Source organism: Venturia canescens, chromosome 4, assembly GCF_019457755.1.
Source record: "Venturia canescens isolate UGA chromosome 4, ASM1945775v1, whole genome shotgun sequence".
Taxonomy (NCBI): Eukaryota; Metazoa; Arthropoda; class Insecta; order Hymenoptera; family Ichneumonidae; genus Venturia; species Venturia canescens.
The window spans coordinates 2728017-2753687 of NC_057424.1; the positions used below are offsets into that span (position 1 = coordinate 2728017).

General features: G+C 35.1%; 1 pseudogene; it reads left to right on the top strand.

The window, feature by feature from the left end:
- Nucleotides 1-12179: 12179 nt before the first annotated feature.
- Nucleotides 12180-14195, top strand: LOC122408987 (cobalamin trafficking protein CblD-like; annotated as a pseudogene).
- Nucleotides 14196-25671: the final 11476 nt, after the last annotated feature.

Genomic DNA, 25671 nt, shown 5'->3' on the forward strand with positions numbered 1-25671 from the left:
ATCATTTTTCTTCAATTCGTGTTATTTTTCTGAAAATTTTGATCGTAATTACGTGCTCGGGCGACTTAAAATAATAAAAATCAAAAAGAATTAATTTCCGAAAATATAGCGCGGCGAAGTTCAGAGCGGCGCCGGTAGCCCCGCTCGGGCTCATGCCTACCGGCCTAAGATGGCCGCCACCTGTCAACAGCGACGAGCGTGGTCGCCGCGATGTTTTGTCCGCGATCTAAAGATCGCGGAGTTTCGTTCGTTTCGACGGGCTCGGGCCGTCGCGCGTGTGTTTCGCTACAATATATTATATTATATATTAATTATAATAAAATATTTATTATAATAATATTTTATTATTAATTAATATTAATAAATAAAATATATATTATATAATTATATACATATTTTATGCGCAAACCAGGAGTTGGTATTGCCCCCGCTGTGCGCCCATTCTCTGTCTCTCTCGCTCGGTGACGCAGAAGGAGAGGGGGTAGCCGCGTTCAGCGTAGTGCGTGACGTAGAGTGTGACAAAAGTAAGAAATCGTGCAAAGGACCTAAGTCCAAATATAAACAAGCGTAACTTACGGCCCTCTGTCTCTAAGAAAATGAAAATGAAAATAAAATGATGGATTTTAAATCACTAACGTTACATATCTCAGGATCTACTGGACGGATTTACTTGCAACAAAGACCAATGGAAAGAGAAAAATCGAAAAAAAATCGTCACAAATTTTCAAGTTCTTTTATGAAATGGTTTATTTGTGAGAGCCATTTGAAAATTCTGTGACGTCATAAACCGGCATATTCGCGTATATAAGAGTAGCGGCAGGGCTCGCGCTGGCTTTTCTTTTGCTCTGCAGTTTTTCCTTTTAATACTTGGCGTCGAGCCGCTACCGCGTCTCTTGATACGCGTTTTGACGTAGTTAGTGGTAGTAGAGTTGTACCTCTACGCATTCTGATTGGCTCAACGATGTCGGCTCCTCCAGCTGCTAGGCCGACCGCGGGTGGAGCTCAAGAGTTAGAAGGCCTAAAATAGCGAACAGGCATTCTGTATATCTATAAAGTATTAAAAGGTCGTGACCGTCGTTTTAAATGATTTTCTATATTCGCATTGTCAATAAATAAATTTTAAAAAATGTTTAACTGTGAAAAAATACGAGATCTATTGTAACATATACAGTGAATGAATTACGTTTCCTGTAGGAATTCTGAATTTTGGAAATAAAAAAAAATGAGATCATTTTCTAACGTAGCCAAGTACAGTAGTGAATGAATTAAGGTTCTTGTGGAATTCATTCGTGTACACTTTTAGCCCTAATCCCTCACTTATTCAGAAAAATTGTCCAGCAAACGTCACAGAGCAACAAAGGTTTCTCGAATGATTCTGCAATTATTAAGAGATTATCATCTGTTTTTATGCTAGCTCGGGTTATAAACTTAAAACAGTTTACGCGTACAAGTGCATGCATTGTATCTATACGATGAACTGCACAAATTCATTTTCAACATTACACACAAGCTTGGCGTGCATGGTTTTCAATAAAAAAAAATTGGTTTGGAGACTAATTTTCAAAATCGCTTTCGAATGAGCACGAAACCAACACGATCGGTAGCGTAAATGCTGAGAAAAAACTTTGCACAGGCTCAAGATTATGCAAAAGTTACTAAAACATTTATGGACTTACCGTGTCTGTACAGAACACCATCAAAGGCCTCTTGATGCCAGCTATAACCCATTTCTATGAAAGCTCGGATCCCGGGATCCCGGCTACAGAAATAATGAGTTATGATTGGTCAGGACACTCGCTGTACCGTTCCAGCGGAATAAAGTTTATGAATATATACCTATATATACAATGCCATCAGTCAGCCGTCAGTTTTTGATGTTATAACAAACGGATTTTCGACATTACGAAGTGCGGGGTGAAAAAAAAAAATTTTTCATCTAATAAAGTGTTCAATATCTATTTATTTTATTAAAAATAGTGGTATGTGGTGTCATACATGCAGTGTATTACGAAAACCAGACATATAGTGACTTTGGCGTGATATATATTGTTCAACCATCTGTCAGTTTTTGATGGCATGAGCAAATTAATAGCAACAGAGATCTAAATGATAAAATTTCGGAGAAACAGTGCGAGCTGTATGAATTCGATTCAAAATTGTTATATGACTATAAAAAAAATGTTATGTAAGTTTTGTGAAAACCATGTGGGTTAGTTTACCCTCATCGCAGTCGGTTCGCGAGTATTTATTATATAGGACATATATTAGTATTGGGAAATTTCTCCTTCTACTAATTCTTTAATTTTACGTGTATTTATGACATAATGTTGTTGCAATCCTGGTTCTGGTTCATTAAAAATTTTCAACGGGTGTTATGTGAGAAAAAAAAAACTTTCGCCCATTATAACCTCTCAAACGTTCTTTCAAAACAGAAATTTTATGTTGTGTTATTACATTATAGAAAAAATATGCGTGGTTGTATGTCAATGAATGCAAATAAATTTTGAAAAACTTTGGTGAAGTAAAAGTGCCTAATTCAATGTATTGTTGTCATATTTTTTTTCATTTTGTTTGGCTGTGTTCACCGGGCCCTTTTTCCCATCTCTCCTTAGCTTACAGTATATCCATACCAATTACTATTCATTCTCTAGACAATTCGAGTGACATTCGTATTTCCATTTCCTCATATATTGCGTTCAATAAATTGGAAAATTCATAACAAGAAGTTTTCATGATTGCTTGGTTATAAACCCAAGTTTTAAAAAATCTTTGGGCCATGTAAATACATAGATATTCACTTGAATTGTTGCACGATGAATTTGGAAATTTATTTCAATGAGTCATTGGTTGCTTATTTTTCGTGATATCAAAATTTGTATCTTTGAAATGCAATGAATACCTTTTAAGTTTGACAACATGATGAAGCGACATGTATATTGAGTATTTCCAGACCATGTTTACGATTGGCATTATGGATTGAAAAATTCATGTGTGTGAGTCCTACGCGTGATCATTTTTGGATGTGATCAAATATTTTGTCTGTGTATAACCATGGAGACATACTAAATTACACTATTTGATTTACATCAGCATGCAGCGTATCTGTCACTTTATTTCTTGAATATGCCATAATAAGTTTCAAAAATGTGGTTCAGGTAATTTTGAAGTTTTTAGCCCCATAGCACCAAAGTTTGTATTACTGGTACGCAGCGAATACCTATGAACTTCTATTCCTGCGAAGCGGTAGGTGTGTTAATCTTTTCACTTTTTGGTTCCAACTGTAATATATGAACGAAGATACATGAAACAATTATGAGTTCTGTTCACTTTTAAGTGTACTGACTTTTTCCTTTTAGTTTTGGCATAATAAATTTTATGAATCGGTGGTAATTTTTTCTGTCTGTATCAAAATTTAGATGAATAAATCGCAGCGGATACTTGCAAACTTGGAAAATTCTGTGTATTAACATGCATCCCAGATATTAGTACTTCCTATTTTTGATTATGGAATATGGATATCTACAAATAATTAAAATTATGCATGAATTATAGGATTTGGATATGGATTATAAATAATAATCAATAATAAAACATTATGATGAATGTTACAAAAATTCAACAATGGCCTGTTTATGAATGGCATAAGGAGTTATGTTTTCAAAATGCAATGGACATATTAATAAATAAGCAATTCTATTGGTCTTGACGCACTTCATAGTTTATCTTTTGTCCGGTTGAACCTTGGTGGCTACATGCAGAGATTAAAAATTTTGTGCATCGACGTGGGTCCGTCAACTTTCTATTTCTGCGTATGATAATACGAATGGAAAAGATTGCTTTAAAAAGTCCTTGGAAACACGTTTTTTAATGAAATAAAAATTGCTAGCATTAGAATTCAATAGACATATGTGAAAATTGCGAATTCTGGTGGACTTGGTGAACATTATATACATTTTTTTCTTTCTCCTTCTGTCAAATTTTAAGGAAAATCAATCGAAAAATTCGTTTCATTGAAAAATCTTCATATTTTCTTTATTCGCAATGATTTCATTAAAACTATTAAAAACAAAATTTATAAATGACGGGGGAAAATTCCACAATGATACAAAATATTGAAAAACCTTATGGAAAATGATTTTCATCCCACAAAATTATGGACACCGTTCGAAATGGTTGAAAAATTGAGGGTATCACTTCAAACATTCGAAGAATATCAAACTGCTATAAATTGTACAAAACTTGAAGAAAATAATTGGAGAAATTATTTTTAAATATCACAATAGAAACATTGGAGAACTTTAGAAAATCTTATTTAAGAATATTTTTTGTCGTTTAGAACTTTACCATAGAAAAAAGATTTGATATCAAGCCGTAAAAATCCTCTGTCGGAGAAAAAAAATTGGACAACTACATTGATGGTCGCCCGTTTTCGCATTATACCACAAAAAATGTAAACAAAACTTCTTAAGTCACACAACGAAAATGATTTCGAACCGTAAGAAAATATCAAATATATTACAATCCTACAGCATTTGTGTATAATATTCTTCACTCGTATATTGATTGTGCGGTATCATCAGTCTTTTTTCGACGAATTACAAGCCAAAATCATATCTCGGCCTCCAACCCGCTTTCCACCATGCTCTTGGGTTCCTAATTGACAAAACTTATTAGAGTACAAAGAAAAAAATCGCCAAAGTCCAAGGATAGACCCGTGACGAAATATTTCCAGTACAATTTTGACGAAAAATAGCTCTTTTTTCGTGGAAACCAACGTTATAAGCAGTAAATCGTAAATAATTCATAGAAATTGAAACTAAAATTATATAGTCATCAAAATATAAATAAGGAACTTTCCAGAAAAAAAAGACGTGATATCAAACCATAAACTTCCCCTGGGGAAAAAAAGGTTGGGACAAGTACATTGATGGTGTCGTGTTTGCTGATAATTCCATCCATAAAAAAAAACTTGGAAACCGATGCCTCATTCTTCTTATTTGATTTGAACAGCTAAATCAATTGAAAAAAATTCCACCTAATTTACGTGCAGCATTAAAATTTATTATATCAATTCGCGGCCAAGTATTTTCTAATGAATTGAAAAAAGTTACCACTTGAATTACGTGCAGCACTAAAATTTATGATATCAATCGGTGGACAAGTATTTTATTAGTAACTCCAAATTTTGCCATTATTAAATTGTTCTAAGAAGCTTTTAAATCCAAAAAAATCACATGAAAGCTAGTAATTTGTTACTCTATGGTGGCAGAGACTTATAAGAAAATCGATTCTATTCAGACTTTCAGGATCCTCTGCTATTATTCACAAAATTCGACGTCGATTGGATCGATACAAATTATGTTTAAATATGTGTTAAAAGTACTTGTCCGGCCCATCACTATTCATTCAATAAAAAATCAATCATAAAAAAACGAAATTGTACGGCAGAATTTGGTTAAAAATTTGTTGAAGTGCGATTCATTATTAATTCAATATTCTGAATAATGGTGTAAGTTAGTTCTTATTCCGAATGGAATTCGTTCGCTGGAAGAATAAGTGGGAAGTAAAAATTGCCGTTATTGAATATAAACTGGAGAGTTATTTTGGAAGCTAGAACATATATATTATGTACAATTTTTTTCATTTATCGATGCACAATAATATCCCTTGTATATTGCGAAACAATTTGTTTCCGTTTTTTATTAAATTAGTGCAATTAAGTAACAATTACTTGAAGATAATTCTCTCAATTCCCTCTGCATGAATACTTGTGACTCATCAGTTCTAGACAAGCCCTGATTTTTATTTGGATAAACAATTTGAACGGAAAGTGATGGGCCGGACAAGTACTTTTAACACATATTTAAACATAATTTGTATCGATCCAATCGACGTCGAATTTTGTGAATAATAGCAGAGGATCCTGAAAGTCTGAATAGAATCGATTTTCTTATAAGTCTGTGCCACCATAGAGTAACAAATTACTAGCTTTCATGTGATTTTTTTGGATTTAAAAGCTTCTTAGAACAATTTAATAATGTCAAAATTTGGAGTAACTAATAAAATACTTGTCCACCGATTGATATCATAAATTTTAGTGCTGCACGTAATTCAAGTGGTAACTTTTTTCAATTCATTAGAAAATACTTGACCTCGAATTGACATAATAAATTTTAATGCTGCACGTAAATTAGGTGGAATTTTTTTCAATTGATTTAGCTGTTCAAATCAAACATAAAAAAACTTTAAAAAAAATTTTCTTTAAAAATTGTCAAAAAAATTATTTTATAAAAAAAAAATACAGTACAATTCGAAAAAAAATTCACAAATCTAGAAAAAACATTATGTTTAAAAAAAAAATATTCTGTATCTATTTTTTAAAGTTCAAAAAAATCAAATAACAAGTAAAAAATAAAAAACCGAAAAATCGCGTTTGAAATCATTATGCAAACCGATGCCTCATCCTTCTTATTTGATTCGAACAGCTAAATCAATTGAAAAAAATTCCATCTAATTTACGTGCAGCATTAAAATTTATTATATCAATTCGAGGCCAAGTATTTTCTAATGAATTGAAAAAAGTTACCACTTGAGTTACGTACAGCACTAAAATTTATGATATCAATCAGTGGACAAGTATTTTATTAGTAACTCCAAATTTTGACATTATTAAAATGTTCTAAGAAGCTTTTAAATCCAAAAAAAATCACATGAAAGCTAGTCATTCGTTACTCTATGGTGGCAAAGACTTATAAGAAAATCGATTTTTCTCAGACTTTCAGGATCCTTTGGTATTATTCACAAAATTCAACGTCGATTGGATCGATACAAATTATGTTTAAATATGTGTTAAAAGTACTTGTCCGGCCCATCACTTTCCGTTTAAATTGTTTATCCAAATAAAAATCAGGGCTTGTCTAGAACTGATGGTTCACAAGTCACAAGTATTCATGCAGAGGGAATTGAGAGAATTATCTTTACGTAATTTTTACTTAGTTGCACTAATTTAATAAAAAACGGAAACAAATTATTCCGCAATATACAAGGGATTTTATTCTGCATCGATAAATGAAACAAATTGTACATAATATATATGTTCATGCTTCCAAAATAACTCTCCAGTTTATATTCAATGATGTCAATTCTTACTTCCTACTTATTCTTCCAGCGAACGAATTCCATACGGACTAAGAACTAACCTCTACTATTATTAAAAGCATTAAACTAATAATGAATCGCATTTCAACAAATTTTTAACCAGATTCTGCCGTACAATTTCATTTTTTTATGATTGATTTTTTATTGAATGAATAGTGATGGGCCGGACAAGTACTTTTAACACATATTTAAACATAATTTGTATCGATCCAATCGACGTTGAATTTTGTGAATAATACCAAAGGATCCTGAAAGTCTGAGAAAAATCGATTTTCTTATAAGTCTTTGCCACCATAGAGTAACGAATGACTAGCTTTCATGTGATTTTTTTTGGATTTAAAAGCTTCTTAGAACATTTTAATAATGTCAAAATTTGGAGTTACTAATAAAATACTTGTCCACTGATTGATATCATAAATTTTAGTGCTGTACGTAACTCAAGTGGTAACTTTTTTCAATTCATTAGAAAATACTTGGCCTCGAATTGATATAATAAATTTTAATGCTGCACGTAAATTAGATGGAATTTTTTTCAATTGATTTAGCTGTTCGAATCAAATAAGAAGGATGAGGCATCGGTTTGCATAATGATTTCAAACGCGATTTTTCGGTTTTTTATTTTTTACTTGTTATTTGATTTTTTTGAACTTTAAAAAATAGATACAGAATATTTTTTTTTTAAACATAATGTTTTTTCTAGATTTGTGAATTTTTTTTCGAATTGTACTGTATTTTTTTTTTATAAAATAATTTTTTTGACAATTTTTAAAGAAAATTTTTTTTAAAGTTTTTTTATGGATGGATTTATTAGCAAACGAGGGACCATCAATGTACTTGTCCCAACCTTTTTTTTCCTAGGGGAAGTTTATGGTTTGATATCACGTATTTTTTCTCTAAAGTTCCTTATTTATGTTCAGTTGACTATAGGATTTTAGTTTAAATTTCTACGAATTATTTATGATTTTCGGCTTATAACGTTGGTTTTCACGAAAAAAGACCTATTTTTCGTCAAAATAGTACTGAAAATATTTCGTCACAGGTCTGTCCTTGGACTTTGAGGATTTTTTTCCATGTACTCTAATGTGTTTTATCAATTAGGAATCAAAGAGCACGGTCGAAAGCGGGTTGGAGGCTGCGATATGATTTTCGGCTTATATCGTTAGTTTCCACAAAAAAAAGACCTATTTTTCGTCAAAAATGTACTGCAAATATTTCTTCACAGGTCTGTTCTTGGACTTTGGCAATCTTTTTCCTTTAACTCTAATATGTTTTGTCAATTAGGAACCCAAGAGCACGGTGGAAAGCAGGTTGGAGGCCGAGATATGTTTTTCGGCTTGTAACTTTGGTTTCCACGAAAATAGACCTATTTTTCGTCAAAATTGTATTGGAACTATTTCGATAGAGGTTTGTTCTTGGACTTTGGTGATTTTTCTCCTTGTCTTCTAATATGTTTTGTCCATTGGGAACTCAAGAGCATGGAGCAATGCGTGTTGCGGCCCGAGATGTGATTTTCAGCTTATAACGTTAGAAAAAAGAAAGGAAAAGAGGAAAGATAGATCAAATTCAAGACTCAACAAATCCAACAGAATTGGCCATTTTTAAATGTCGCTTTTGCATTCTGAATCTAGACATTTTCGTGTCTTCCAAAACGTACCCCCGACGAAATATATTTCCAAAGTTTGCAAGTGGCCGCTGCGATCCAATTATCTACAGTTTGATAGTTGCCGAAAAAAGGCACCTGGAAACATTTATTATGTTAGAACTCAAAGAAGCAAAAAAAACTGAGCATACTTAATTCAACAGAGCAACGGAATTCAAAGACGTTTAAGGTACCTGCATTGGTTGTGGAGGTAAACAATTTAATTTCAGGATAATTTAGAAATAAATTTAGAAATTCAGAAATTCAGCATAGAATTTAGAAAAAGGAAAATTAAGTTAATTAGTAAAGCTGAAGACTTTTGGGATGAATTTTTGAGATTATATGTTACGGTTGGAGTAAAAAATTTAAATGATGGGCACACATGCTGCGACACAAACATATGAAAGTTTGCAGGTATTCGCTCCATACCGCAGTATTAGCACACATGCTGCGCCACAAAAATATGAAAGTTTGAAGGTTTTCGCTCCATACCACAGTAATACATTTTCAATACTATTTGAAAAGAAACACCTTAAAACTTGCTGAACCAAGTTCCATTACATATTACCATAATCAAAGATAAGGGGTGATCCATAGCATATATATCTATCCACAGAAATTTCAGAGTTCGCAGGTATCTGCTGCGGTTCAATGTATCTGCGCAATGAGCTTCGAAGACAGCAATTTCAAATCTATCCATAAATGAGCAACTGAAGACTTTTATAATCAATTTTTTACTTCATATATATGTTACGGTTAGAGTCAAAATGTAAAATGAATGGCACAGTATATAAATTGTATAGTTTGCAGATTTTCGCTGTATTTCAATGATCCGAATCTACAGCATTATAATGAAAAGTTGTCAAAAGTCATGATGTCCCATTAAAATGACATAGCGCACATTGCATTCAGAAATTCTGTAAGTTTCTGGGGATGTTGGTAGGCATTATATTTGATCACATCCAAAACTGAGCAACTGTAGACTTATCGGAATGAATTTTTTTTATAATAATTCCATATTTGTAGTTAGTTTCCAAATTTATCACTCGACAGAACCTCCGTTAACTTGGCCCCCCCATTTAATTATTTTAAACTTTCGTTAATGCAAATCGTTTGAGAGTCGTTAGAGAGAGTATGAGAGAAAAGAAAAATTGTTTGAGAGTAATTATTTTTTTGGCAAAAATGATTTTATTTTTTGGCGTGAAGCTGGCCCCCATTTTTTTTATCTCCTGGAAAAATGGACTTAGACGTTTCATTTTTTTTTTAATCGTTTGAGAATCGTTTGAGAGAGATTGATAGTGAAAGAAAATCGTTCGAGAGTTGATATTTTAATTGATATTAAATGATTTATAATTAGGTGATTTCACCTAGGGTCCCTAGAACTGAGGCACTTCCGGTGTGCGCAGCGGGTATGCGCAGTGCACTTGCGCAAAGCACATGCTGTACATGCATGTGGGATCAGCTGATCAGCAGCTACAGCAGTCGACCTACATTTTATACTAATATATTTTAACGTTTTCCAAGCAAGCTATCGATCAGATAAAATGAACTGCCGGACTGAACGATCAGTACGAAAGATTAAAAGTTTTATCCCTTTTCACCAGCCAAGATGCTATGAGGATTGATTAAAATCAGATATAAGGTAAGTAAGTTTTTTATTTTATTTTCTTTTTGGAACAGCTTACCAGCTGTTTTCTCCAAACTCCTGCAGTTTGCTCATTATCGTCTTTCTTTGAGAAAATTTCAATCGTGAAATTTTGAAAAAGCATTCGAGGAAATCGATGGTCGTGCATTTACAGGAACGAAAACGTAGGCGAAAAATACTGGAGCAAAATGCAGGATTACGAGCCAGCATACGTGAGAAAAATTTACTATTTGTTCGGAGGGACAGCATCGAGGCTCTCTAGTATCTTCAAAATGAAGTTTCCGATATCATCGATCACGATGACGACGAGGAGCAAACCAAAGAGGTTTTTTTATTTATTAAATAAGCGATTTTACTGAAAATGCAAATTTTCATATTCACTAATTTCATTATTTATAACATTTAGAGTTTATCAAAATTGTATCTTTTTTTCCAACACAGTTTCAACTACTCGCATCCGTCATATTCCGGGAACAGGAGTCAGCCCGAAACATCGATTTATCGTCGTCTTCGAGCACCGAGGATTCCGAAACATTTGAAAAAACGCAAGAAAACTTCACGTCCGTCGAGCCGAATTGTATGATAAGTTGACGGAATTTTTTTCCGAATCGCTCACGCAGCCTCGAAACAATTTAATTGCTTTATTGCCATTATGATGAACGAGTGAAACCGGTGAGATTTTTTATCAGCCATTTTCTCGCTTCTCTGCCTTCACTTTCAAAGAAATATAAATCTCGAGTACAAAATAAAATGAAAAAGACAGAAAATCCTGCATGTAAGAGAAGCAAAATTGTAAGGGCACGAGAGCTTTTTTCTTCCAAAGCAACGTTGCTTCACATGATTTTAAGCGAAAAAAAAGAAAAACAGTATAAATATTTGATAATTCAACAATACAACATCAACTGGTTATCGCAATATTCGTTCAATCATTTACTAATATCTTTCGTCGTACTTGAAGAAGAAACTAAAAAATTTGAATTCGAGTCAAAAAAATTCTCATTTCTTTTCGCTGGGCTACTCGTTTTTTTTTTTTTAATTTTGTAAAGACGAAAAATTATTGGAATATATTTATATTTTGGACTTATCATTCAAAAAAGAATTTTCTTCTAAATAGGGTAGTCGACAACTCATTGTTGATTGACAATGATACTCCCAATCGAATTCGGAGTAGAGGAAATTAGTGAGCGGTTCAAAAGAAGCAGTCACTGCGTGGCTCAAGAATGTCCAAATTTGTTGCGTAAAGGTCTTCTGGAATTGTTCCCTGGCTGTGTCGAAGTGGCCTCACCGCAGTTTACCATTATAACTCTTAGTCAAAAATTAAGTGATCAAAGTCACCCGTGGAGCAGGGAAATGGAAACTGAGAAGCTGGCTATATTCGTACGTTTTTCCAGTTGTTACCAGCTTACCAGCGGTTTTCTCCAAACTCCTGCAGATTGCTCATTATCGTCTTTCTTTGATAAAATTTCAATAATTCATCGTGAAATTTTGAAAAAACACTAACTTTGAACAATTGAAATATAAACTATTCTTATATGCATTTTTTTTTTTTACACAGTTACATAAATATTCTTGTGATTGGTGAAATTTCAGCTGTGTTTCGCACCGTTCCAAGAGTTATAGCAACGCAACTGGGCGAGGTTCGTTCGGGGCTGGTTTTAACAGCGGCTGTTACATCCGATCAAGAAACTGGAGAACGCAGGTTGGAAGCTGGTGCTATGGTTTTTATGATTGCTGTAACTGCCAACCATTGAATTACGAAGATGCACAATCCGAGGTTCAGCCTCTACCCTTCTACAAGGACGTTTCATCGTAAATCAAGCTGGTATAATTGAATATTTTATTCTGGAACTTCTTTGTTCATTTTTCAATGATCAATTCTCATTGATAATCTGAAAAATTATTCTTAAAGTTCTCCCCACGATCCAAGTACGTTGAACAAAAATTTAAACATTTTTGAACCACCTTTTTTTAATATTGTTTTCAATTTTTGTGATTATTGGATAAATACGGACCCCCGTGCTGTTGGCATGGACTGAAGCGATTCATTTTGTTGGTAGGAAAATAATTTTAGAGTAGAGATATATGATAGTGAATTTATACGGAGTGACGAAATGAAGAGTAGAATTGTACAGTACTTTCTAAGATATTGAGAGCACAATTTTATTGAGACCCAAGAGGCATGCTTAAAAATTTGATGTTCTGTACAGACTGGGCAGCTCTGGGAACAATCAGTAGTTGGAAGAATGTTGTTGGTTATCCAATCGTTAACGTGAAATCCGTACCCTGTTTTTATCAAGGAATGAATGCATTGATGAGGAATTCATGCAGAACTTTTTTTTAGAGAAACTTAAACTTGTTGAATATAACCTCAAAAATTGATATTCCATTTTACTGAATGCATCGCAGTAAAATACTAAAGAGAAATTACATATCACTCCTGTCAGCTTAGTCAGAGATGAGTCTGAGTTCTTTGGCTTAGTATTGTAGGCTAAATATTCTCGACAAAGCGCTGAAAACACCTGACAATTCGTACGAACTCATCAAATCCGATACGCGAGCCTCTGCGTGGTAAATATTTGACTTTTGCAAATCAATTCGAACTTCTCTACACGATATTTCTCTTTTTGAATTGCGATAATCATATTCTATTACTTTGTAAAATATTATTCAATTGTGTTCCTATATATGATGGAATCAAAAATCGTAATTGTATCTTCGTAACCAGATTAGAAAATTAGGTTATGCTTTGGAGCTTCGCTGTGCTCTACCATTTTTTCTTTCTTTATTTCGGGGACTATTTATTATCTTCTTCGGAAAAGCGGAACTCAATTATCCGAAAAAAATAATTCGTAGTACATATCCATATTTTCGGTAAAATAGATGAGTTAAGAACAAATAAATCGTACCATAAACTATTGTTTGTGAAAGGGAATCGTTAATGAGATTTATTCTGTGTCGGTATTTTCAATGTTCAAAAACGTAATAACAAAAGTTTAATGCTACTGGGATATGAAAAGAAGCTCACCTATTTGGTTTTGATTTGTTACATACAAAAGTTTGAACGTTGTTGCAGATCTGGATAACACGAGCTGGCGTCAATCCAAATTGGGAACTTATAGCACCAAAAGGATTTAGATTTTATATGCCAATAAGGAGTGCAGGTCGTGGATGATTAGATGCAACCACAACAGCATATGTCGAAAGTCGTTCTCCGTCTGTCAGTGGTGACAATGAGTTGCCAACCGAATTGGCAGTAAAGGAAATTAGTGAGCGGTTCAAAAGGAGCAGTCACTGCGTGGCTCAAGAATGTCTCACATTGTTGCGTAAAGGTCTCCTGGAGTTGTTCCCTGACTGTGTCGAAGTGGCCTCACCGCAGTTTACCATTATAACTATTAGTCAAAAATTAAAGTCATCCATGGAGCAGAGGGAAATGGAAATTGAGAAGCTGGCTATATTTGTATGTTTTTCTCTTTTTTATCGACTTATTCCAGCAAATTTTATAAAGGTTTCAATATCAAATTCTTTAAATTATTACAGGTTGTTCTGACAGCATCTGACATCTGCACGCAGTCAAAGATGGTCGGTTATTGGGCTGATTCCATAAATCCTTTCAGCGGACAACCCTGTCTCAATCCCCTCAAAATTAGTTTAATTAATTTCGTTTTTTTGAAGTTAATCGTCAACTCATGATCCTCGATAATGTTCATTTTCTTGATCGCCGAGCCAATAAAGCCTCTCGTTCACACTGATAAACCTATTTTTCTTTTATTGTCCTTCTCATTATGTTTCGATTCATCGTTCAATTTAAATTAAGCATTCATAGTAGGGCATCAAAGAATTCAATTTTAAAGATTTGTGAAATTTTTTATTTGACATGACGTTTAACAATTTAGACAACTTTAAACGTAATTGAAATGTTTTGTAAACACTAAAATCAACGTTGTACATAATCTGATATTTCTTAATATTCAACATCTTTTAAACTCTTATAGCTATTCATTTTTTTTGCATTCAAAGGTAGCATAAAAAAAATATATAAATACGTTGAAAACAAGAATATATATAGTGCGTCGAACGGAAAAATCAGAAATATTCTTTTTTTCTTTCTTTCAATTTTTTCACCGTTTTTGCGTTCCAAAAAGAAAATAAAATAAAAAACTTACTTACCTTATATCTGATTTTAATCAATCCTCATAGCATCTTGGCTGGTGAAAAGGGATAAAACTTTTAATCTTTCGTACTGATCGTTCAGTCCGGCAGTTCATTTTATCTGATCGATAGCTTGCTTGGAAAACGTTAAAATATATTAGTATAAAATGTAGGTCGACTGCTGTAGCTGCTGATCAGCTGATCCCACATGCATGTACAGCATGTGCTTTGCGCAAGTGCACTGCGCATACCCGCTGCGCACACCGGAAGTGCCTCAGTTCTAGGGACCCTAGCTGAAATCACCTAATTATAAATCATTTAATATCAATTAAAATATCAACTCTCGAACGATTTTCTTTCACTCTCAATCTCTCTCAAACGATTAAAAAAAAAATGAAACGTCTAAGTCCATTTTTCCAGGAGATAAAAAAAATGGGGGCCAGCTTCACGCCAAAAAATAAAATCATTTTTGCCAAAAAAATAATTACTCTCAAACAATTTTTCTTTTCTCTCATACTCTCTCTAACGACTCTCAAACGATTTGCATTAACGAAAGTTTAAAATAATTAAATGGGGGGGCCAAGTTAACGGAGGTCTCGACAGACCTAATGGGAAAAGAATAACTACCCAGTATACCAAGACCAGAAATTTTTTTGAAAATCTGATTTACAAAATGTGCAATTCAAGATTATGGTTAGAAACCTCTCGAATCATGTTACCACTATCATCATGAAGAAGGAGTAGAAAATCATAGGACACATATTAGGGAACGAATTAATAATATGTATCGATCCTCTGCAAACTGATGGGGTGAAAACAAGGATCGGAGAGGGCAGAGCCAAACTGAATATCAAGCAAAATATGGGAATGTTTATATATAATGTTGACACAAGAAATAAATTAGAGAACATTTATTCAAGTAAAGTTTCTAATATCATTCTAACAGTTCCGTGTGTTTTTGTTCTATTTATTCGTATGTATAACCTATTTACACATGATATATAACCACGCCAGTGACGATATATTCGCACTGGACAATATTTTGTAATCTGGTTTAATTGAAGGATTATTTCAGTCAACACTTATTTCCAATCGAACGAAATAATGAAATCTTGAAAAGTTTCATTGACATATGCATCGCGCATTTTTTATATTCTTTTTCACACACACATCACAGACTACATTTACGCGGCCGCTTTGATACCGATTTAATATATCATAAATTTTAACAAAATAAATAGTTATATGCACTTCTTTAGATGACGAAAATTATTTTTTTATTTATCCCGCACGCACTTCGTAATGTCGAAACTCTGTTCATGCGATCAAAAACTGACACACGGTTTGTATTGGTTTGTATATATATATGTATATCGATCGAATTTATGACTGCTGTTACCAGCTGTGCTGCGTCGTGTGCTACGTTATGAAGTTGACGTCAGATTTCCAATCATCAACAACTAATTTCAACAACCAATCACAACGTCTAAAAATGGATGTCGTCAGATCCAACCAATCAGAAACTCGATAGCATCAAAGTGCCTTTGATGGTGTTATACTATAATATACAGACACATAAATTTTTGAATGTGTTCGTAACTTTTGCATAATCTTGAGCCCGTGCAAAGTTTTTTCTCAGCAATTACGCCACCAATAATGCTGATTTTGGGCTCATTCGATAGAGAATTTCTCAATTAGCTGAAAGTTCAATTTACAAAGTCGTACATAACTCATAGGCTTCGCAATTAAAGAAAATCACATGCCAATTTTACCCCCACCACCGCGAATCGTTTTATTCAGAGAAAGTATAGTCTCGGCGAGAGCCTCGGGCCAGCAGACGACAGGGCTGTCAATGTACTTGTCCCGAGACTCTACCGAGTCTCTTGATAAGAAGAATGAGGCATCGGTTTCCAAGTTTTTTTTTATGGATGGTAAATATATGTGCTAATAAGTATCACCCCCTATCTTTGATAATGGTAATATGTAATGGAACTTGATTCAGCAAGTGTTTCTTTTCAAATAGTATTGAAGTTGTATTACTGTGGTATGGAGCGAAAACCTTCAAACTTTCATATTTTTGTGGTGCAGCATGTGTGCCAATACTGCGGTATGGAGCGAATACCTGCAAACTTTCATATTTTTGTGTCGCAGCATGTGTGCCAATCATTTAAATTTTTTACTCCAACCGTAACATATAATCTCAAAAATTCATCTCAAAAGTCTTCAGCTTTACTAATTAACTTAATTTTCCTTTATCTAAATTCTATGCTAAATTTGTGAATTTCTAAATTTATTTCTAAATTATCCTGAAATTAAATTGTTTACCTCCACAACCAATGCAGGTACCTTAAACGTCTTTGAATTCTGTTGCTCTGTTGAATTAAGTACGCTCAGTTTTTTTTGCTTCTTTGAGTTCTAACATAATAAATGTTTCCAGGTGCCTTTTTTCGGCAACTATCAAACTGTAGATAATTGGATCTCAGCGGCCACTTGCAAACTTTGGAAGTATATTTCGTCGGGGGCACGTTTTGGAAGACACGAAAATGTCTAAATTCAGAATGCAAAAGCGACATCTAAAAATGGTCAATTCTGTTGGATTTGTTGAGCCTTGAATTTGATCTATCTTTCCTCTTTTCTTTTCTTTTTTCTAACGTTATACGCTAAAAATCATATCTCGGGCCGCAACACGCATCGCTCCATGCTCTTGAGTTCCCAATGGACGAAACATATTAGAAGACAAGTGTAATGTTTGTCACTCAAATTGGTGGGGAACGATTTGTAAAATAAACGAGATAATACTCCGAAAGTTACTTTATTACACACACTGGGCCAAGCCTTTTAGAACGACGTGTCATGGCGTAGAGAGCCCAGACGAGACAACCAGACGCTCCTACATGTCAGAAGCCGCACACGTACGAGACGTACCAACACACTTACAATATCTATCTGTGTGGCAGAGTTGCCAACCCACCGGTTTTCACACCGCGATAGTAACATTCCTCCACTCTTAATTCGATAACATTCTCGACAACGAATCTCATACGCAATTACAAGCGAAAACTATTAATGCTCTCAGCCTAACGAATCCACTATTCACGTAAGCTACGCTTACAGATTCATCTTTATGACGGCTTTAGGAACCCTATTCGACCTACGTAACAGCGCCTCTGAGTTAACAGGAACAGTATTAACGCTTCCAGATACACTTTTCCGTACATTGTTTCCCGGTACTCGAGTTGCTTGCGAACTTGCATGTTCTTGCGCACTGACGTGTTTGATATCGCTTACAATACTTGTTTCGGATGCACTCGCTTCACTTGTTTGACTGCGACTATTTACATTAGTATCACAGGATCTTATTTGATCCAAATGTCGCTTCCACGTACGGTTATCATGGGTCTGCACCTTATAAGTTACCGGTGAAATCCGCTCCACTATTTTCGATTTTTGCTATGAATTATGGGCGTAATCTTTTGCCATAACTGTTTGCTCCTTTTGCCATGTTGGCGTTCGATTTCCTCGAAAAGATTCTATTTGTTTTACTTGTTTTTGTCCTACCTCGTAGCGCGTCGTCGGTCTCAGTAAATCTAATCTCGATCGGAATTTTCGCCTGATCTGTAATTCGGCCGGACTACAATTCGTCGTACAATGTGGTGTAGCTCTACTATAAAATAAATATTTACCGATCGCTTCGTGACTAGTTTTCCCTTCCTGCAATAACAGCTTATATTTCCTTTTAAACGTACGAACGGCGTTTTCGGCCGCATCATTTGAAGCAGGGTGGTACGGAGCTGTTCTCACATGTCGTATATTATACATTCCTAGAAATTCACTGAAATCCTTCTAGCAAAAACTCGGACCGTTATCCGTGACTAAAATCCGAGGGAGTCCCCAATTACATATAAATTCCCTAAAAGCCCGAATCGTGGACTCTGTCGTGATATCCGCCATTTCTTTTACGTCCACCCATTTTGAGAACGCATCCACAATTATTAAGAACATCTTGCCTTCGATTGGTCCCGCAAAATCCGCATGAATTCTATAGTTTGGACCTTTTGGCCATTTCCACGGGTGTAACACAGTTCTGGGCGGATTATCCGCTGACTCTAGACACAATTTGCATGCTTTGGCCATTTTCTCGATACCCGAATCCAATTCCGGCCACCACACAAAAGACCTCGCTATAGATTTCATTTTCACAACGCCCATGTGAATACTATGCAATTCGTCGAGAAGAGCGCCCCGCAATGTCGAGGGAATAACAATTCTGTGGCCCCACATAACGCACCCTCCTTCTATCGTCAATCCTTTGGACCTATTTTGATACGCTCTACATTTTTCTGGAACTACTTCTGGCCACCCATTCATTATGAACTTTCGGACTTGATTTAACAACTGTAACGTAAATTTTCCCCGCAAGGGTACGATCCAATCCCTTCTCGGCTCACCCGTTCCTTCCCGTATGACTCTCCGGCTGCGAGAATGAACTGGGCGCCAGGTACAAAGTACCGTCGAATTAATCGACTTTATTTTCGTCGATTCTCGCGATCGTAACGCAACGCAAACTAGAATTTAGAGTACACGAGGGGAACGAATGACCGAGGACGGTCCGACTACTCAGCTCATTTGAGATACAAAAGGTAGAGGGGGGGATCCTTGAGGAAAAGTAGCAATTCACAACGCAAAGCAAATAATCGACACAGACAGAAGATTCCGAAAAGATTCACAATTTATTCAAATAAACAAAAGTACAGGAAAAGATGAATCCTCGCGAGATTGGATTCTACATAAAATAAGAGTTGAAAAGGAAATTCAATTTACGGCTCGCTAGAATCGCATGGCCTATACGTATCGGACGACAACGCGGTTTCGGCGCGTGGCTTACTCGAATTCATCAGGTAATTCAGGTAATAGGTAACATAATTTGTACCGATACGAAATCGACGTCGAATATTGTGAATACCAGGGGATCCTGAAAGTCTGAGAAGAATCGATTTTCTTCTAAGTAAGTCTCTGCCACCATAGAGTAACAAATGACTTTTACCTTCGATGCGATTTTTTTTTGGATTTGAACGTTTCTCAGAACAATTTCATATTGTGAAAAATTATGTATTATATACTAATAAAATACTTATCCTCCGATTGATGCCATAAATTGTAGTGCTGCACATAACTCAGATATGGTAACTTTTTTGATTCACTTGAACTTTCTCAAGTTCCGGGTGCTTCCCGTAAGAATGAATTTCTCACGTCCTATTTGAATTTTTTTTTCCTTTACAATATAATTACAGATTTGTATTTTTTTTAATATAATATTTTTTCATGATTTGTGAAAGCTTTTCTTAATTGTTTTGTTGAAATTATTTACAGTTGGTTTCGTAATTTTTTTTACATACCATTATGTTTTGAATTATTTTCACTCGTCATCCGATGTACTCGTCACTTTTGCATTTATTTGACCACGTTTTGTTCCTTTGAACCAAACGTTTTTCACGCATTGCCATGATTTAACAGATTCATTTTTTTATTCATTGCATTTGAAATGGTTTTTTTTTTATAACCTTTAGTAATGAATTGCTCATTTGAAGCAAGTTTCGAGAGAACAGATCGAACAACTTCTTATAAATCATCATGCATTTGTGTTTTGAACTACATGAGTGTCACATAGGGTTTCACTGAGACTACTGTCCAGGTGACATCAAACATAAATGTACTTGTCTCCAATTTTTTAACAGCATTCGTGCTGTTACTTATGGTTTGATTTGACTACTTTTTGTGCACTGTGAACTTGAAAAAATTTTACAGGATATTGGAAAATCAAATTCTTCATGTTAGGGCACAATATAGATGACATTCTGTTATTGTTAATTCATTTTTTGTTCGTACCAAGAAATGCACACTACATGTATGAGTAACATATTAAAGCGAAAAACACCGACTCTAGAACTTTATTTTATTTTATTCGACGTCATGGCACGCACGAGTGTTTACACCGGCGGCCATGTTGAAAAACTGTCACTTCGCGAAGCGGCGCTCGGGAAGTGAGGCGCTCAGCGCTGCCAACTCAATTTCATTTTACCAAAACTCCTTAGATTCTCAAAGTTCTTTATTTTATTCAATTTTAATTAAATAAACCTTTTCTTGTTCAGAAAAATAATACGGATCATTAAAGAAACGTCTTTTGAACAAATGGGTGAAAATTTCAGGATAAAATTATTTAAATTTTTAAGTAAACTTCTCTTTGCGAGATCGAGTGCACAGTGCGCATGCGCGATGACCTACTTTCCATAAGCACGTGCAATAGGCGCAGTCACGAGCAAATAATTAATTAAAATGAAATAAGAATGTTATTGTTTAGAAATTTGTTAGAAATCATAGCAAAATAATTGAAATAGATACGAATTGTGCATAAAAACAATAAAAATTGAGTTTATTAAATTTCATTAAATTGTCGCACATGCGCAGTGTGACTGCAGCTCGACTCGGCCAATTGGGACCCACGCGGGGGAGTTAGCGCACCAATCAGAGAATTTGGAGTGGGAGTCCCTGATTCAAGATTAAGTCGCGCAGCGAATTAGAGTAAGGGACAAAGTCCAAGCGCATTATTATTATTATTTCCTTTGTTTGAGAAGGTATAAAAACCCCGGCGCAGAGGCTCCGGGGGCTAGTCTCATATCGAATCTCGCCACGCTAGGAGCTAGTCTCGTCTCGAATTTCGCCACGCTAGGAGCCAGTCACGTCTCGAATCCCTGAGAGCTCGACTCGCATGCCATAACCAAAAGCCAGTCTTGCCTCCGGATCTCGCCGCGTGAACTCGCCCAAATTTAAAGAATAAAGAAACATAAAATTCTCGCTTATTTTCAAAATCCCTCATAAAAACAAAGAGCAAAATAACATCGCTATTATCCCACTCAGAATTCACATAGAATAACACCTTTCCTCTCTCACGCTAAGAGGGCCGGGTTCATTCGATTTCGTTTGAACTCAAGATTCTTAGGTGAGAGTTTCCGATCTATCCAGGAGGGCCGGGACAGTTCGATTCCGTTCTGTCTCAAGATTCCTGGTAGATTTCCAATCCTTTTTCTATCCAAGAGGGCCGTGGCCGTTCGATTTCGTTCGGTCACAAGATTCTTGGGTAGGACTCCTACCTTTCCACGTCAGAGGGGCCGGGACAGTTCGGCTTCGTTCTGTCTCAAGATCTCTGGGTGGATTCTTTTCCAACGAATCATTGTTTTCTGAGTGGCAGTTTAATTAATTAAATTCATTAAAAATTATTAAAACCGACCAAATTTTCTTTATTCTCAAAACGAGACAATTTCGAGTCATTTATCATTTTGAGCTAAATAAATTATTCAAAACAAATTTAACTCACTGAAAACAATTTATTTGAATTATATCGAGTCAAAAGAGTGAGATCGATCAGAAAAATCCACTCGAACAATTAATTTGGATTGTATAGAGTCAAAAAGTGAGTTTCTAAGAATTATAGCTCCATTATCAAATTATCAAATGATCGAATTATCAAACAAAATTAATTAAAAATTTATCAAGACCAGCGTTGGCGAGAATTATTGAATTATTATTATTCCAAGCGAAACTATCATTATTCAAATAAAAGCGAGCTTAAATTCATTGCGAGATTCATCATAATTAACTCTGCGAAAATTATTTTCTTTTTGCGTGGAGAAAAATACCGGAAATAAAATTTTACATGCGATTAAAATAAAGCGGAAAAACTCGATTTCAAATAAAAAGCCTTTATTTTTGTAATTTGGTTTAAAACATTTAAAAATTGAATAAAGCATTTGTCATTTCAATCTAATTTCATTTTACTTTTGTTTTTCCTTCATGCCCGCTCTTCTTTATTATCAAATTGCTCGAATCTTGGCGTGACGGTGTGCACAAGCACAAACGAACCGTTACAATATGTAGGGTTTATTCACTGAGACTACCGTTTAGATGTAATGATCATATTATCACCCATCAGAGTGTACTTGCGAAAAGACATTTATTGAAAAATTTTTTAATTAAAATTATTCCCTGTCTCATTGAAAGAGATATCAAAAAAAAGGAAACAAAAATTTTTTTAATCAAATTACGGCTAATTTATTTAAAAACTCAAAAAATTACAACGAATAATAAATTTCAATGTCGTTAAATAACGACAGGATTTCAATGACTAAGGCACTCGAATCTTTTTTCAAGATAACGCGATATTGATCGATTGGAATAATTAAATTCAACATAGGGGGTCACCCCGCATGGCGGCCGAATTTTGTAGGGTTTTTTCGCAATTTTCTTGCGGCAAAGAAAAAAAACATAGATTTTTGAAATTTAAAGGGTTTATTCAATGGTATTTCAACTCGATGGTAGAATTTTTTAACTCTGATATCTCTGGTAGATTCGGTGTAAAGCTACTCCACAGGAACCTATATGTTTCTTCATAGTCTCCACGATTCCAGGGGATCGGTTTATCTGAGATCAAAAAACCAAGGAGCGTTTGGATTAGTAAAGCAGTGGTTATCACCTGAATTAAAATTATACAGAAATATTAAACATTGAAGGATTTTTCCGTTTAGAAAAACCTTATTTCAATTTTTCAAAATGTTGCATAGCTCAATAATCCTTCAATTTCGATATTTCTGTATGATTTTAGTTCAGGCAATAGCCCACTGCTTTACAAATCAAAACGCTCCTCGGTTTTTTGATCGCAGATAAACGGGACCCCCGGGAATCGTGGACACCATAGAGAAGCATATGGAATCCTGTGGATTAATTTTACACGGAATTAACTCGAGACATCAGAGTTAAAGAATTCTATCATAATGTTGAAATACCAATGAATAAACTGTGTAAATTTTAAGTCTGTGTTTTTTTCTCGTCGCAAAAAATCGCGGAAACCCCAAAAAATGCGGTTGCCATGGAGGGTGACCCCCTCAAGCCGAATCAGTTTTTTTGAAAATAAAAATCGTTTTATTATGCATGCAAGTTGTTTTAGGTATTTTAATACCCCCTAGGGTGGTAGTTATTTGGGATCAAATTTATTTTACCCTTTTCGCCCCCTAAATTGGTTCGAAATACATAAAAAGTAATGCTGTAATTTTGTCAGATTTGTAGAACAATGCTCAACCCTCGACCATGGGAGTTGAAGTTTTCTGTTCATAATACATGGAATTTTTCTGCGTTTGTGGTCACGATTATACTGTGGGCCTGTATACATTTGGAAAATCTTGAAATTTCCATAAATTGTTTTACAAGCATGTTGCTACACGAAAAAAATTTTCAAAACTCCTACCCTTAAAATGTTGTATAGCATCACTATAAGAACCCATTAATGCGCAAAACGACAATTTTGGACACACAATTTCAAGTACGCAGTTTTAACTAAAGAACAAAATCTGATATAGGGGGTTTTTGAGAGTGCTCTTTCAGAATCTTGCATTTATTTTGTAAAATTAAATCAAAATCTTCATTATTTATTCGTTTTTAATTGAAAAGTCAAGATTTTCTAACATTTTTTTTTTCAAAGTGATTTCCCTTACTGTTACTGCTCTCAAATAACCATATTATCGCCAGCAAAGATATTCTTAAGGTCTGACGACTCCAGAACACTGGTTATAAACACTTTTTTCTTACTCAGTTTTGCATAATGGCGGCTTTTGCAAAACAGCATGATGAAAATCTGTATGATTGTTTTTCTCGAAAGTCTTGACATAACAAAGAAATGTTCCAGAACAAAAAGTATTGAGAATCTTCTAAAGAATACGTGTGATTTTTTTCAAAAATTTTCTAGCTATTTTTGTATTTTTCAATTCCGATAAATTTTTAAAATATTTAAAAGCTTTGAAAAGATTCACATTTTTTGGATGATTCTAAACAATTTTTGTTATATAATTTTTTTTTTTAAGTTGAAACTTTTTAAGAAGAAAATTATGAACCTATTTATTATTCGATGGAAAATAATTTTTTTTTCAAAAAGTTTCAACTTTACAAAAAAATTATATAACAAAAATTATTTAGAATCATCCGAAGAATGCGTGTGAATCTTTTCAGAACTTTAAAAATTTTACAAAATTAATCAAAATTGAAAAATACAAAAATAGCTAGAAAATTGTTGTTGAAAAAAATCAGGCGTATTCTTTAGATGATTCTCAACACTTTTTATTCTGTTGCATTTCTTTGTTAAGTTGAGTCTTTCGAGAAAAAAAATCACGCATGCTGTTTTGCAAAAACCGCCATCTTGGAAAAACTGAATGAGAAAAAAGTATTTATACATACTTTTATAATACTGGTTATAACCAATGTTCCGGAAAGGTCAGACATTGAAAACACTTTTGCTGGCCTTAATATGGTTATAATAGTCCAGGGTAACCTGAACCGAAGTAGGACCGCGGACATGCTCCTACCACAGATAGCCGACGAACACGACGCGGACATCCTGATCCTGTGTGAGCCATACAGGAGAAGGACGACCCAGACGTACATTACGAACGAAACTGAGACTACAGCTATCTGGGTAAGGGGTGCCGCCCAATCGCGAGTCTCCGACCGCGGGGCAGGGGACGATTTCGTCTGGGCCAGGGTGGGCGCTGTCACTTATGTCAGTGTCTACCTGACGCCCAACTGCACCGCGGCGGAGTTCGAGAGGAAGGTGGCACTCCTAGAAGACGGAATCAGGGACCTGCCCGGGGACGTCATCGTTGCGGGGGACCTCAACGCGAGGGCGACCGAGTGGGGAATGACGGAAACGAACAGACGCGGACGACTGCTACTGGAGATGGCCGCAAGGCTGGACCTGGTAGTGGTAAACACGGGAAACACGCCGACGTACAGACGACCAGGGTTCGGAGACTCCATCCCTGACGTGACGATGACGTCGGACAGAATCCTGTCGCAACTGAGGCGGTGGCGGGTGGTTGAGGACTATACAGCCAGCGACCACCAGTACATCGTCTTCGAAGTGGCGGGATCGACAGAGATAAGACGAGCGAGACCACACCGACCCCCGCGGTGGAATCTCGACAAACTCGACGGACGAAAATTTTCTGAGGAGTTGATGGCAGCACCAGCTCCGATGACG